Source organism: Dendrobates tinctorius, unplaced genomic scaffold (assembly GCF_039654945.1).
Source record: "Dendrobates tinctorius isolate UK_male_01 unplaced genomic scaffold, ASM3965494v1 ptg000145l, whole genome shotgun sequence".
Classification (NCBI taxonomy): Eukaryota; Metazoa; Chordata; class Amphibia; order Anura; family Dendrobatidae; genus Dendrobates; species Dendrobates tinctorius.
This window is the reverse complement of record NW_027361812.1, coordinates 9275230-9291690: the sequence shown is the minus strand read 5'-3', so window position 1 is coordinate 9291690 and position 16461 is coordinate 9275230. Positions and strand designations below refer to the sequence as shown.

The 16461-nt window shown below is 41.0% G+C and overlaps 1 long non-coding RNA gene across 1 annotated transcript in view; it reads right to left on the bottom strand.

Moving 5' to 3' along the window:
- The window catches only part of LOC141049529 (uncharacterized), a 44935-nt gene extending 28608 nt beyond the window's left edge, over window positions 1–16327 (bottom strand). The window contains exon 1 of the long non-coding RNA XR_012220378.1: window positions 16176–16327. This is a non-coding gene — a long non-coding RNA (uncharacterized lncRNA). The remainder of the gene's footprint in view (window positions 1–16175) is intronic.
- Window positions 16328–16461: the final 134 nt, after the last annotated feature.

Sequence of the window (16461 nt, the reverse complement as noted above, 5' to 3'; positions counted from 1 at the left end):
GATGGCGGCGCCAGCAGCTCATAGTCGAAAAAAAGGGTGACAGATTCCCTTTAAAGTGCAACTAAACTTTGACATTTATGTTTTGTATGTTTGTTTTATGTCTGCATATTGGTGCGGGTCATGGTTCTGAGATACCAGCTGATTGCTCAAGTCAACTGAAAGGTGGGAACGCATTGCTCCTGCCTCAAAACATACACATACTGGAGTACGGATGCAATAGAAAGTCATAGGCCCAGATTTATCAAAATATTTATGCCATTAAACATTTTGAAAAGTCGCTATATTTTTGCAACTTTTGGTATCTTTATTACAGTTTCAAATAGCTGCATCAAAGTACAGAGCTTGGAAGGATCTGCAGAAGGGATGGAGTGTGACTGCACTTGCCTGTCAAAATCTTCAAATGTGCCATTGTTCCTTACTCCAGAAATGTTACTTCAGTCTCTGAATAGAGTGGCATTTCAAGTGAGGCACATGAAGGCGCACACTATTATGAAGATATACTGAATTGACTAAGTGATATGTCCCTCTTAGTGAATTCGAAACATTTTATTACTGCACTTTCCTTATTCTTATTAAAAATGGCATATGAAATCCCAGACTCAATGAATCCAGGCCAAATTGTATCCGTACTCAATTCTGTGTTTGCGCTGAAGCAGAAACTGTGTGCTCCAGCCTCACAACCTGCAAACTTTTGCTCCATTTTTGAACAATTGGTTGGGAACACAAGTCCTGGACCTCCACCAATCTGCAGACAAAGAAACGGACTACAAAATTTTAAAACATGAAATGTTTAATCAACCTTCAGGCCTATTTCACATGTTGTGAATTTGTAGTGCGGATTCTGCATCGCACGTCCTCAGCAATGTAGAAAATGAAAAAAATGGTTAATAGGTTTATAAAAATCTCAGACACACGCAGTGGAAAAATATCTGCACAAAAATGAAATCATAGTGAGGATTTCAAATCTGCAGTTTGTTTGTTAGGCCACATTCACACGTTCATTATTTGGTCAGTATTTTACATCAGTACTTGTAAGCCAAAACCAGGAGTGGGTGATAAATACAGAAGTGGTGGCATGTTTCTATTATACTTTTCCTCTGATTGTTCCACTCCTGATTTTGACTTACAAATACTGATGCAAAATACTGACAAAATACTGATCGTGTGAATGTGGCCTTATGCGGACTTTCATTTGCAGTTTTCACCCTATTAAATGCTTAAAGGGGTTGTGGTGGAAGGCTACAATTACGCAATGTCACTTCAGACTTCTGAATCCTTACAGAAAATTCTTGGAGAACAGGAGAAGTCCCAGAAGACTGGAGAAGAGCAAATGTTGTTCCTATCTTCAAAAAGAGGAATAAGGTGGACCTAGGGAACCATAAGCCGGTGAGTCTGACTTCTATACCAGGAAAGATTTTTTAACAAATTATTAAACAACATGTATGTAAGTACCTGGATAAGAATGAAGTGATTAACCAGAATCAGCATGGGTTTGTAACTAATAAGTCATGTCAGACTAACTTAATTTCCTTCTATGACAGAATCACTGACTGGGTTGATCAGGGAAATGCTGTAGATGTAGTATATCTTGACTTAATCAAAGCATTTGACAAAGTATCTCACTCAATCCTTATTGAAAAAATTACTAAGTATGGAATGGACAAGGCAACTGTTAGGTGGATTCATAACTGACTTAGTGAACGGACCCAAAGAGTATTCGTAAATGGCTGCACATCCAGTTGGAAGAATGTCTCAAGTGGGGTACCACAGGGCTCTGTCCTGGGCCCTGTAATGTTCAACATCTTTATCAATGATTTAGATGAAGGAATTGAGGGTACACTGATTAAATTTGCTGATGACACAAAGTTAGGAGGGATAGGTAATACTAGAGAAGAGAGAGAGAGGATTCAAAAAGATATAAATAAACTGGAGCAGTGGGCAGCAATTAACAGAATGGTTTTTAACAGGGAAAAAGGCAAAGTGCTACATCTGGGCAATAAAAATGAAAAAAAGCAGAACGGGAGGAATAGGGATAAGCAACAACACATCTGAAAAAGACTTGGGTATACTAATAGATCACAGACTGAATATGAGTCAACAGTGTGATGAAGCAGCAAAAAAGGCAAATACAATTCTAGGATGTATTAACAGAAGCATACAGTCTAGATCACGTGAAGTCATTATTGCCCTCTACTCCTCTTTGGTCAGACCTCATCTGGAATACTGTGTCCAGTTTTGGGCACCACATTTTAAAAAAACATCAACAAACTGGAGCAAGTTCAGAGAAGAGCGACCAGAATGGTGAGCGGTCTGCAAATAATGGCCTATGAGGAATGGTTACAGGATTTGGGAATGTTTAGCTTGAAAAAAAAGAAGACCGAGAGGAGACTTAATAGCTTTCTACAAATATCTCAAGGGCTGTCAGATTGTAGAAGGATTATCTTTATTCTCATTTGCACAAGCAAAGACTAGAAGCAATGGGATGAAACTGAATGGGAGGAGACACAGATTAGATATTAGAAAAAACTTTTTAATAGTTGGGTGATCAATGAGTGGAACAGGCTGCCATGAGAGGTGGTGAGTTCTCCTTCCATGGAAGTCTTCAAACAGAGGCTGGACAAACATCTGTCTGGGAAGATTTAGTGACTCCTGCTTTGAACTAGGGTTTGGACCAGATGACCCAGGAGGTCCCTTCCAATTCTATGATTCTATGATTCCAGTGATGAGGTCGAGACTGGGTGCTCTTGTGACCGCAAGTATGCAATCTGCATGCTTCCAGCCACATTCTGACTAGACGTGCTTGGCCTCCCTCAGTTTGCTTGTATTGACTAACGTCCAAAACATCTAGTTAGCATGTGACTGCATGTGTGCAAATTTCACACTTGAACTCACAGTTTCGACCTCATCACCGGAGAATCCTGAGTGTGTGCGGTCTCTTAAGGTCTGTAAGTATTCAGGAGTCTGCAGTCACAAAGTGACTCCAGTCATTCACAAGAGCAGACAGCTCCTTTAATAAATGGCATAGGATAAAACCTGCAGCCAAATATCCACCATTCACATGTGGATTCTGTCTGTAGATTTGATATTGATTTGTAAATCCACAGTGAATATTATCCACAATGTGTGAACATAGCCTTAATCACCTTAGAGGGGTTTTCCAGGCCATGTATACAATTTGCGAGGAGTATAACACACTGAATACCAACGGTGTGTAATGTATTTGAGGTCAACATGTTGCGGCTCATGAGCGCTTTGCATGCTTGAGAGCTCATGCCGACCGCTTTCTCCTATGCTTTTCTCAACAGGCCAATGGTCTCCTTCAAAAAGATCTTTATATGTGTCCCTTATATTAATGCACAGTATTTTGGGTCACTTTTGGACATTAGGGAGAATACACTTATGAGATCACAGTCTAGATGGAGGACATGACATCTGCCCATATCATAAAATGTGTGCCGCATGGTGTAGGTTTTTGTCTTGGACCTCTGTATTGGATCATAAACCAAAGACACTTTAAAATATTTGGACTGGAGCTGGGATTTGTGGAAAGTAGATGCCCATGTTTTTACCTCCAGTTCATTTTTTATATACTGAAAAAAATAAATTAAAATAATTGCAACGCTTCTACAGCATTAAAAATGGACAGCTCGCTGATTGCACATGGATGGCATCCTGATTGCACGTGGATGTCTGAATGGGGACCTAAAGGGGAACCTGTCAGTCAGTTCATGCTCCCCAAACCAGCATGGCAGCATGAATCAATCAATTGCAACAAGTTATGTTTTCCTCTAGTTGTAATTTTCATTTTCAGAGTTTGAGGATCTGGCTGGGGACTATAGATGGAGATGAGACTAGTCCTATGTATACACTGGGGAGACCTGTCATTCAACTAGAGCAGTGTGGGAGAAGCTGTTCACGGGAGGCTCTGGACGACTCATGTCTCTCTCTATATTTCCTGGCTGGATCTTTAAACTACTTTTCTATGCAACACCAGAGTATTTCAGAGAAAAACATACCTGGCTACAATCGTGCTGCCAGTCATGACCCAACATGGTTTGGGGAACAAGAATAGACTGACCGATTCCCTTCATTGCGTAAATGCACCTTAGAAAACATCTGACATGTCAGGGACATGCCAGATATTTTGACCAGTGCAAATCTAGGTGCTAAGACCCCACCAGTCTCTAAACTGAAGGGGCAGAAGCACCCACCCGAATGCTGCTCTTATAGTGACTAAAGATGGACTCCTTCAGCTTTCTTCAGTTTTGGAGGAGAGCAGCTCTTGATTGAGTTGAGCGCTTTTGCTCCTTCCCTTCAATTAATGGGTCAGACCCCCAGCAATCAATCTTCTGAAATGTCTCATTGATATGTCAGAATATTTCTAAAAGTGCAGCTAGTTACACCCCAGCCTAAGGCTTCATGCACAAGGCTGTATTATGAATCTATGTAGTACTGCACTCTAATATGGGAGCATTTCTCTGATCTGTGGGGTTCTGTACCTTCATGTGTCTCCGATAAAATGCCGAGGCATAAAGAAGTTTTGCTTATTCAATGGATTTCAGACTAATACCATGCTGCAGTACGTGCCATCCTACAATTGCCGGCAATTTAGGCATATGGAGACTGCAGTATGCCGCACAAGAGTGTTTAGCGAGGTGTGGCACTCCATTTCTTGCAAAACTACATCTTCCATCATCCCCTGACAGTCACTATCCATGAATGATGGGAGTTGTAAATTTGCAACACTTGGGGGGACATAGGATGGGGAACCCTGCAGTATAAGGCAGGGCAAGACAGAAAGTAGAATCATAGAATCGTAGAGTTGGAAGGGACCTCCTGGGCCATCTGGGGGTCACTTTGCAAGAACAGCTCTGGGGGAGATCATCTGCAATAACCAAACTTCACCAATATACTGGTAATAATAATAATTAATAATATTAATAATTTTATTTCTATAGCAACATATTCCGCAGCACTTTACATTATAGAGGGGACGTAGACAAACACTATTTACTCTATACCCTTTTAACCAGCAAGTGATGACATATTCTAGTTGTAATTCTTCTGATAAAACATGGAAATGTGACATCCTAGCTCGAATATAACACTAATATAGTTTCCCCCAATATTCCTTCACATTACACGAATGCCCGGTTCACGTTGCTAACTTTACTGATGACCACTCTGCGAGCGGTTTTCTTGCAGGGGGGGCGAACCTGACTCATAGGATTCCTGCAGAGAATTAAAGGTGTGGGCTCTGGCACTCTGCTAAAATACAGCAAAATTGTGCAGATTCCAGGTGCTCGGGTGTCTGACTCATGCACCGGAGGGAAGGGCGGGGATCCATATTGGAAGGTTTTAAATCTCAACAATCCAAGGACAGCCGGCAGGCAATTCATTACTACTAGCGCTGACTTGCAGAGATTGGGCTAAGCAGCACAGGGTTCAGGCACGCAGAGATGTGTGCAGGTATGTCATCCCAAGCAGCCTGCGACCCTCTGATCGACAGTGACTGACCATGGGATTGCACATACTTTATCACTACTAGATTGGCAATTACAGGGGTTATGCAGGCTTGGGATAAAAGGCTGCAGATATCGTATGTGGATGTAGTGCGCACACACTGTCACCATTCCCTGGTGGTCTTGTGACCATATATATGCATTCTGCATACTTCTAGTCACATTCGGCTTCTCTCAATAGAAGTAAATTGCATACAAGCGGTCACAAGTCCACCCACTCGTACAGTTTGGGACTTGTGAGAGTGTGTGCACTACATATCGTCACGACTTAACTGTCTGCAGTCACACAGAGTAACTGAAAATGTTGTCACATATCCATACAACACCTTTAAGGAACTCTATAGAATAGGCCATGTAGTTCTACAAGCTAAAACTTTGTCATGGTGCATATGCATTTTTATCTTAACTCTTCAATCATTGCATTACTACAGTAAGAGTCAAAGGTAATGCTTCTAGGGGAGAATATCTCCATAAGGCTTAGGGGGCGATTCATCAAAGTTTTTATGCCAGAAAGTTGTTGTTAATAAAAGCTTTGAAAATTTGCAATATTTTGTGCAATGCAGTGTTGGCAACTTTTTTTTTTTTAACTTTCTGCTGTATCTTACCAAAATTGGTGGGGCTTGGGCATAGCGGGTCATAGATCCACCCACCCATCAAATTCTGCAATGATGTCAGCATTTTTTACACCAGAAATGCTACTCCAGTCACTGACTGACTGCCACTGAAAAGATGCACTGAAATCATTAAGTTGCGTGCGCCTCTCAATGAATTTGGCTCATCCGGTGAGCTGTGCATTAAGAGTGGCTTGTGCACCGCCAGTCTTAATGAGTGAACCCCTTGTCCACAATGCAATTGAACCCCATTGGGGAAACCTATTATTATTTACTTCACATCTATATACTTTATAGGGCGACATTCACCGGACGGAGGCCAGAGGAGTGCACGAATAAGAGTAATGGCCTCTGTGAGAACAGCTTTCTTGAACTAAATGGGAATATACAGTACATTGCTCTGTTTAGGGCCACATTCACATGTTCAGTATTTTACATCAGTATTTGTATGCCAAAACCTGGAGTTGTAAAATAATCTGAGAATTGATCGTAGCTTAAATCTGTTATCAGATTCAGTAGCCTGGCGTCTTCACAATGTCACCATTTCCCCGTTTTGGGGCTGTTCCACCAATGTCACTGATGTAACTATGAAGAGCGCTGTTCAGAAGTCTACGCTCCCTCTCTGCCCTGCCCATTAATAAGACTGGTGGGGTCAAAAGCAAAAACTATCAGATTAGTGCTTTGTAAATATGGAGCAAGTGCGTGTCAGTTACAAATCCACATTTAGGGCATGTTCACACGGGGAGGATACCTTATGGATATCCCATCTGCATGACCATACTAGGTAGCAGTCTATACCAGATGACTAGGTATACACTGTCATGTGTCTGGATATACATTCTGCACATATATTGCGTGTACAGTCCTTATAGCCACAAGAATCCATGTTGATGTTCCTAGAACTGGGAATATGAGATTGGGATCTTGGAGGCAGACATCTCTGGACTTCCTATGAGTAATGCTATTGAAGATCACTTCAGTCAGCCTCTACCCTGCTGAAATGACTGATTACAGATAATAATAGATTGCATCTAAGTGCACAGCCAACGCAGATAGACATTAGGTTCAATGTCCCATACTGTTTTCAGGTTTCTACTGTTTGCACACGCGCTGCCACCAAACCTAAGGGATATTTTAATAGGTCATAAGTGTTTTCTTTGGGAAGTGTCCTGCCATCTTACAATGTGAAATAAGTGGCGCGTCTGGGTGGGGTGAGAATGTCTTCGTCTCTCACTATGATCTGCAGAGAAATCATGGGAGAGTCGACTGCCCCACCCAGAGCTCCAGGGGAACAACCTTGATAGAATTAGAGCAGGGAGGACACCGCACCACACCTTTCCAAGGCAATGCTGCCTATTCTGGCTCGGTCAGTTCAGACTTCTCGTAAAAATAACCCCTGTACCCTCATAAAAATATGAACTTCTGTTTAATGAAATGCTCCCCTTGTGTTCCACATAAGAGAATTCCAGCTGGCATGGCGATATCATCTGTAGGCAAGGAATGATGTATGAAATCTATGGATTGACCTGTAGACTTACTGTATCTCCCTGTCCTGTTTTACAGGCAAATATATGCAAACACATAGGGGCTCCCCACCAAAATGCAACAGAAGTTCATAGCATTGTGTTGAGCAGAACACTTACAGAAAATGATGCTTGCAGCCCCACTACCTTCCTCTGACAGATACACATTGCACAGTTAAAAGGAACATGTCATGCTGAAAATGGTCTCTGATCTGCAGGCAGGATGCTACAGAGCAGGAGGAGCTGAACAGATTGACATCCATTTTTGTCAAAAAAGTTCATCTTGCATTTTGTTGACTGAATTTCTTTGTGTTTGTATGTCTATGAGTCCAGTGGGTGGTCCTACTCAGTGATTGACAGTCTTCTCTATATGACTGTGCATGCAGAGATAGCTGGCAATCACTAGCAGGACCAAACTGGACCAGAGGCGTAAAGGTCACGGTCTTAGTGGATGCGGCGGCTCTGCATTATGGAGCCTCTGCTTAGGAAAAGCAGACTTAGTATCTCAAATTAGGTGAGTATAATCTTTTTTCTGGGGATGGCATGAATACTTTTGGCACTCAGGCATTATTACTTTTAAAGGGAGTAGTAAGGTAACATTAATATTTTCTATAGGGGCATTGGTTGTATTAAGAGCACACTCAAGTTGAATATTTTATCAAGGGGGCATTGTTAACAGGGAGAAATGCAAGATTCTACAGCTGGGTAAAACAAAAATTACATCTACAGAATGGAAGGAATAGAACTAAGCAACAGCACGTGTGAAAAAGACTTGGATATACTAATAGATCACAAACTGCAAATTAGTCAACAGTGTGATGCAGCAACAAAAAAGGCAAACACAGTTCTAGGATGTATTAAGAGAAGCATAGAGTCTAGTGTTATGATTGGGTCACCGAGGAGGAAAGCATGACCAAGCTAAGCCACAGAAAACCAGAGAGGTTGGTAACTAAGCGGTTTGCAGACCCCTGATCCTATCCACACAACTAGCAGTAGCCGTGGAGCGTACCTACGATGATCCTAGATGCCTTGACACAGCCGGAGAACTAAATAAGCCTAAAGCAAGAAAGGGGAAATCTAAACTGCCCCAGAGCAGACCCTAAAGGAATAGATAGCCTCCAAACATATATTGTCGGTGAGACAAGATGAAAACACAAATGCAGGTAGGAAAATAGGCTGAGCAAACGATGGGGCCCACACTAACTAGACAGGACAGGAAAGGAAAGACTCTGTCTGCAATCACACAAAAAATCCTGCAAAAAATGCCCAACACGTCTGATAGAAAAACACTGAAGTCACTAGACTTCGCCCACTATATCAGCACTCTGGCATATTCTGAAAGCAGAGCAAAAAGAGGCCAATCTAATAAGGGACAAAAACAAACTGGCACAAGCAGTAACATAATGATGGAGATTTAGCACAGCCCCAGCTGGAGCTGGCTGACCACACAAAACTGAAATAGACAAAACCAGATCAAATGTGTACAATAGCAAAATAACACTTAGCTGAACATGCAGGGAGGGGGCTGGAAACTAAGACCTCAGGAGGCAGGAAAAAATCACCAGCAGGGATAGAGGGAGTCAGCTGTCTTAAATCCAGTCAGAAACTCCAGATCTCCAGTCATCCTCCTCATTATCAGGTGGCAGGCCTCTGTTAATTAGATCAGCTCCATTACCTCCAGTAACCACCAGAGTGAGCCTGGGAAGAAAACTCGCGACCCCTCTGTCAATACAACCAGATCCACTACCTTCACTAGTAACTAGAGGTAGGCCAGAAAGCGAATTCACAACAGTTTAGGTCACGTGAAGTAATTATCCCCCTCTACTCCTCCATGGTTAGGCCTAATCTGGAACACTGGAATACTGTAACCAGTTATGGGCACCACATTTTAAAAAAGACATTGAAAAACTGGAGCAAATTCAGAGAAGAGCTACCAGGATGGTAAGAGGAATGCAAAGTATGTCCTACATGGAGCGGTTAAAGGATCTGGGAATGTATAGCTTGCAAAAAAGAAGGCTAAGAGGAGACTTAATAGCTGTCTACAAATATCTGAATGGATGTCACAGTGTAGTGGGATTATCCTTATTCTCATTTGCACTTGGAAACACGGGAAGCAATGGAATAAAACTGAAACGGTCAAGATACAGACTAGATATTATAAAAACTTTTTGACAACCAAAAAATGAGTGGACCAGGCTGCCACGAGAGGTGGTGACTGATGAGTTTTCCTTCAATGGAAGTCTTCAAACAGAGGCTGGACAGATATCAGTCTGAGAAGGTTTAGTGAATCCTGCATGGAGGTCCCTTCCGTCTGTAACATTCTATGATTCTATTATTTTGTTATGGGGTGCAATGCTTGCTTTATTACTTTGTTGAGGGACTCAAGCATTTGCACAATACTCCACTGATCATAGGGCTACCAATTTTATTTTATTGCCCTCTTTATACACCTGTTTGATGTGCCTCGACGTATTACCAAACTGTCTTGCAATGACAAGTCCTCTGAGTACTTGTATAGGCTGTGTATGTGTACCGAGAATCCACACTTTTGAAAAATTGATGCAAGACTTGTTTAACGTAAACATTGGACAGTCCACTGGTGAACAACTTTACATTTTTGGTCATATGACTTTTTCAGAGTGTCCAATATGTCACACAGTGGGCACCTAGATGGAATATCTATGGCATCCATGCATATTTTATCTAGCAAAAACTGATCCCATAGTGTGGCGTACTAGACAATCTTAAAAAAGTTGAAAACGTTTTGGATAATTTTTGGAGATTTCTATGATCTTGGTAACTTGCTCCAAACACCTTAGACTAACCAGAGTAATGAGATTTCCATGCTACTTTTTTGCAGTGCTCCATTCATACAGATATGATACTATAGTCACTTTATCTTTACGCTCAAATGACATATCAAAATAATGTAAAAAGGTCAATAAAGCTGGTATACGGAGAAAGGCTGCAGGAATGTATGAGTTGTTACTTTAAGATGACAAATACCTGACCCTTATGCCGATGGTATGTGACCTGTATTCACTCACAGCTGTATGGAAATTGTTTGACATCTCAGTGATGGGACTAAGCCTTAATTAATTGAGAATCTATGTGTTCCAATGTATAGTCAGACTTTATTTCGCTCATTATTCTCCATGAAGGGCGAAAACGAATCTAGAAATGTTTGGTCAGGTAATCTGTCTAGGATACCTGGGATGGCAGCAATCCTGTCGTGTCTGTCCTGGGAGTGGAGCAGCTTGCTGGGCGGGGAACAGCTTGCAGGGTTGGGCTGGTTAAAGCTCGGTGTGAAACGCTGGATTTTGCTTGCACATAGTTTTTTTTTTTTTTTGCTAGTAATTAAAGTTCATTCAATAGCATTCTGTATCCACCCAAAGCTTGGCTGAGGTTTCACACACGGGCACACGCCTCATTCTGTCTGGGCTGAGGCCTACTTCATTAACCTTGCAAACACATTGCACTTGCTTGAAGACATGTGGATAACGCACCCATGTTATAGTCAACTATGTGCGTCATTTTGTGTTTTACCCCCAAATCCAGTGTAAAGGCTCGTGCACACAACCGTATTTTTCATCTGAGTGATATCGGTTAAAAAAAACTTATTGCTCTTGGACCAATATTCTTCAATGGGGCAGTGCAGATAAATAATTATTTTGGCACTGACTGAATCTGTGTGTGAAAAGAATCACAACATGCACGATTTTCATCCAAAAATGAGATGAGACTTGCCCATTCGATTGTATGGGTGCGTGACATAAATTGGATGCCATATGGAGCCACAGCAAAGCATCTGATTATTACGGATGCATTGCAATTTTGTAAGAAACTGTAAATGGTCTTGTAAATGATTCTAGCTGCTGAGTTAAAAGAACCTATTTTATAAGAACAGCATATGGGCTGCATATGGATGATAAGTGAGGAAAAAAATAATCCCATGTTTCTGGATGGAAATTGGACTAATTTTTTATACATTTCTGTGACAATTAAAATGTTTCCTTTCTGTGAGTTTCTCAATATTAAATTTTACAACATGTTGAACAACAGGGGTCTAATGAAGGGAAGAAAACCCAATACCTAAATGAAGGCAAATCAACATTTAAAGCCTGAACACTATTTTACAAACTAAAAAATGCAGCTGAAAAATGGTACAAGAAAGGAGCATTATGCATGTTGCTTCTGATGAAACAGCTGGGCTCCCGTAATTTATTTTTTCTATATTTTATTTCTGCACCATGTAAGAAAATGACAATTCCTAGAATTGTAATCAAATTAAAGGCCGATATAGATGCTGAAGTCAATAATTGTCCGCAGCGCTGTTCGCATGACGTCGCAGCTGCACCATGTACACAATCAGAGGGGCTGCAGCGGAGAGGCAGTGCTGGACCTGGGGAAGGTGGCTAACATGAATTTGAACAAAAAAACTGCAGGAGAGATCAGCGCATGTATCATGTGGTTTATTCCTGAGGAAGAAGTCATTTGGACTTCGAAACGCATTGAATAAACCACCATCTTTTATTTCAAGTACGTCTGGACCTACATCTTATTCAGCAGCGTGGATAACATCCACAATGCTCCATTTTCATCTTAACAAATGACTTTATCAATTTGAAAATGGCCATGATGATTTAATTAAAGCTGAAAGGGGAATGCCTATAAGCTCTATGTAGACACTGATCCCATGCAATTTCAGCTCCAAAGCCTTCAGAACACTCTGTACTGTCTACGATCAACATGGCTTCAAGACAAGTAAAGCTAAGTTCTTGCAAAGTTGCTCAGGTTCTAATTGATTTTTTTCAAGGTTAACTGTATAAAATATTGTTTAAAGGGGTTTTCGAGGACTCAAAAATTGAGATAAAGATAGGCCATCAATTTAGGAACTACAGAAGTACAATTCTCAGCCCCCGTCATTAGTTTATTGAAAGGACCACAGCACTCTGACAAATGCCATGATGCCCCTTGTTATTAACCAGGCAGAATTCCGTATTTTTAGTGGTGGTTGTGCCTTGTATGACATCAAAGAGCAGCCATTTAATTGAATAAGACTATGTTGTAATACCAAACATCACATCTTCTAAACATATGGAACTCTGCCTCGTAAACAGTAAAGGGGACTTGGCACTCAGCGGCTGCATCATTGAACTAATGCTTGGAAAAAGTGCAAATCTATGGATAGTTCTCCAAGATGTTCGAAACAACCTCCCTTCCGAGTTCATTCGAAAACGGTGTACAGCTAGTGTAACTTGAAGATTTGATGCTACTTTGAAGGCAAAGATGATCACAACAAGTATTGATTGGATTTAGATTTCTCTTTTATTCATCACTTTGGATTTTATTAATTGATAAAAATAAACTACTAACACTTTTATTATTGAATCTACAGTTCATCTAATGCAAGTCACTGTTATAAATATCAATCCTTTTAGAATAACATGGTCCGGCACCATGATATATAGTATTGGGAATAACTTACTGAACTTTGAAAGTCAGAGGTTTGACCTCTATTAAATTCATTGTCTGTGGTAATGCTGGAGATAGCCCAGTATAGCACTGGGCTAATTCCAGGAACCTCGTAGCCAGTGAATGGAGCGAGGGTCGAGCATATTGGCATCGGCACCATTCAAGGCAGGGTGATGCAAAGTCCAGCTATCATGGATCTGGAGCCACACTCTTGGTTTCTATGGGGTCCCAGTGGTCGAACCCAAAGCGATCAAAATATTATGGCCAATCCTTAGCATTGCAGATAACTGGTGATTCTGGGACCAAGTTAAAAATGAAGTGAAATCACTGTTGCTAAATTATCAGTTCAGCTAAATTGGCCAAAATGGTAGTCCAGGTATATTTGTACGTGTCATGTCTATCCTCAATCAGTATGTATGAATTTATTATGTACCACTCCTAAACTTCCTTTTAAGATCAGTACTTCTTTGTATATTTTGTGCCTCTGTTTGACTAACCCATGTGTGTGTGTTACTGCCTGCCCACGTGTCTATGCCAGACTGCACATGGGTGTGTTGGTGCTTTTGTATAAGTGCATATTATCTATCTTATAGATGCCAAGTAGCTGGATGGCCACCACGACCACACTTTATACAGCTATTCAGAAGTTGTATATCCTGGCAGGAACATTGATCTCTGAGAGATTATTCATGGTATAACTTGTGGCTTGCTTTATCTGTGGCAATACATGTATAACTCAAAATGTCTGGCACTAAGATATTACAGCAGAGCTACCAATGTTTGCCTGTCAATTCAATCCATGGAGCTTTGATATTCGCAGTAATTCTTTCTTTGTTATTATTTCTGTACTTTACAATAGGTGGTGGAACAAAAATGACAAAGTGACCCAACATGCCCTCATAAGTGAAAGTTCAATTCTTTACTGTAACAATAAAGCTCCTGTATCTCTGTCAGTGTATGTGTGGCAGTGCTGGACAGAGGTGTATGACTTTTGTCCGTAGATCTTGACCACAATCTCATGTTTTCAGGGACGGTATAACGGCCCCTAAAAACTCCTGTAAGGGTAAGCAAGTTGGATTTCAATTGGTCCTGTAAGATGAGCACTGTTTTCTCTGGCAGCTGCTTATCTCTGTTGTCCACATAAATAGCATGTTTGTTGCGAAAGATAATGGTCATTGAATTGGCTGATAGCTAAAGACCAATATGTTGGGGAGCTCATACAAACAGGTCAGTTTTACATGCCGTAAAGAGCCTGCCTTAAGTCTTCTATGGAACTGTCATACACCTCTGTGCGTGGACTATCACTGGCAAAGCTGCATGGGAGAAAAGTATGCAAATTGTCTATCACTCCAAATCCCAGAAAGTGCTTTTCAAGTAGCACCTAGGAGTGATAGCTATCCTAAAATTCAGTGACTGACCTTTCAACAAAGCTTTCAACATAACCAGATTAAAATCCAAACCAGAAACTCTTCTGCAGACAACTGTTTCAGGACACTTTTACCTCATCAGTGTAAAGCAGACTATGGGTGGCTGAATGGGAAGCCATTGAGATAGCACCGGGTTAATAATTGTTTTCATTGGAACCAGCTGAGTATTAAGTCTTATTGATGCTGCTCTTTGGGAGCAAAGAATGTACATTAGTACTATCAGAGAATGAAAGAAACTATTCTGTAAGTTCCACCTAGGTGACATAGCTATAGCCTTTTACTCTCACTTTCCCGCTGAGAGTATCTGTATCTGGTCAGACCTGAAACTCTGCTAGATCACAACTACATGGTTGTAACTCCTCTTCACATGGCTCTTTCTTCTCTTTCTGCAAACCAGATCTTCTATTATTAACTCTTATGTCATAAGAACCTGAGGTATATTTTGGAACTTTGGCTTTACCAAAAAAATACTCTAGTGCAGCGGGCTACAAACTGCACCTCTTTTCAACATTCAGCACAAGTCACTAAAGGAGGGGTGCACAACCTGAGACCCGGCAGCAACATGCGACCCACGATGCCTTTCTGTGTCACATGAGATATGGGGATGGCTGCACTCATTGTATGGTCGTCTTCACTCCTTTTGTTTCTGGAGTGCTAAATAGGGGAGCATAGTACAATGTTTCTTTTCAAATAGTGGAAGTGTCAGAAATGGACTCCTCCACTTAGTAGATTATGACATACAGTATATTTTACAGTTGCTATATAATTCGGATCAGAATACCTCTCCAAGTTTTTATGAGGCACCTTGGGATTGGTACAATCACAAAATTTGTCACTGGGACCAAAAAGGTTTCTGCACCTCTGAACTAAAGAATTGCTCCGAAAATTGCAAGTCATGAGGGATAACTTGATGATTGGTGGGGGTCCAACCACCAACCACTAAAACCCCCACCGATCTGAAAATGTGGTGCACCACTTATAAACTCATTGTCTGAGGGGCCCAAGACGTTGGACCCCTACCAATCAGCAAGGTATCACCTGTCTTGTGGAATCATATGTTGGGATTAATCCTTCAAGTGAGAGATATAGTAATTTGCTCAGGATCAATTGAGATGAAGATGGCACTTTCCAAATGTCAATGACTCTGAACTTATTTTTTAAGCCAAGAGCCCTAAATGATCCTTTTTTCTGTTTGCTTTCTCACTACCTGGCATCTATAGATATTAAAAATTCTAAATCCTTGGGTAATTCCAAATGTTCATGAATTCACAATTATGTCGGTCACATGCGCATAGTGATATGCCTAAGGCCTGAGACGGTGGTGTGACATGAGTAATTTCTGCACTAGGCATAAAAGTACAATATATTTGTTTGCCTGAAGAGCTCCTCGAATACCTTACATTTTTATGTGTAATGTGGAGTAAGTGTTAAAGTCAAGTACTGTAGAACAGGTTAGTAAGAAGCTTTTCAATGAAAGGCTGGTCTCTTTGTAGACTCATGAAGAAACAAAAGCAACCACCATCATAAATTACTTGATTGTCGTGGACTTTACTTGTGGAAACCACAGCAATTAATTAAGAGAGAGACTGTTGTTTTTACATCAAATGAACTACTTACAATATAATGTACTGTAAAGGTTCACCAGAGTGATTGCGCCACATAATGATTCATTGAGGGGTCCTGACTCTCCTGAGCATCAGATCCTCCATCCGTGAAAGCCAAACACCTTAGCAAGAACCTTGATGGAATCGTCAAAAGTCTCCCTTTCACTACTGTGATGGAAAGAAAAAAGAAAGTGAGAACCTTTTTAAAAGCCCCCTGTACGTTACACGGAGGAGGGGGGTTAATATTACATTTTTGGCTATTTTTTTTGTGCAGTCAATCTACTAAAATGTAGAATTGC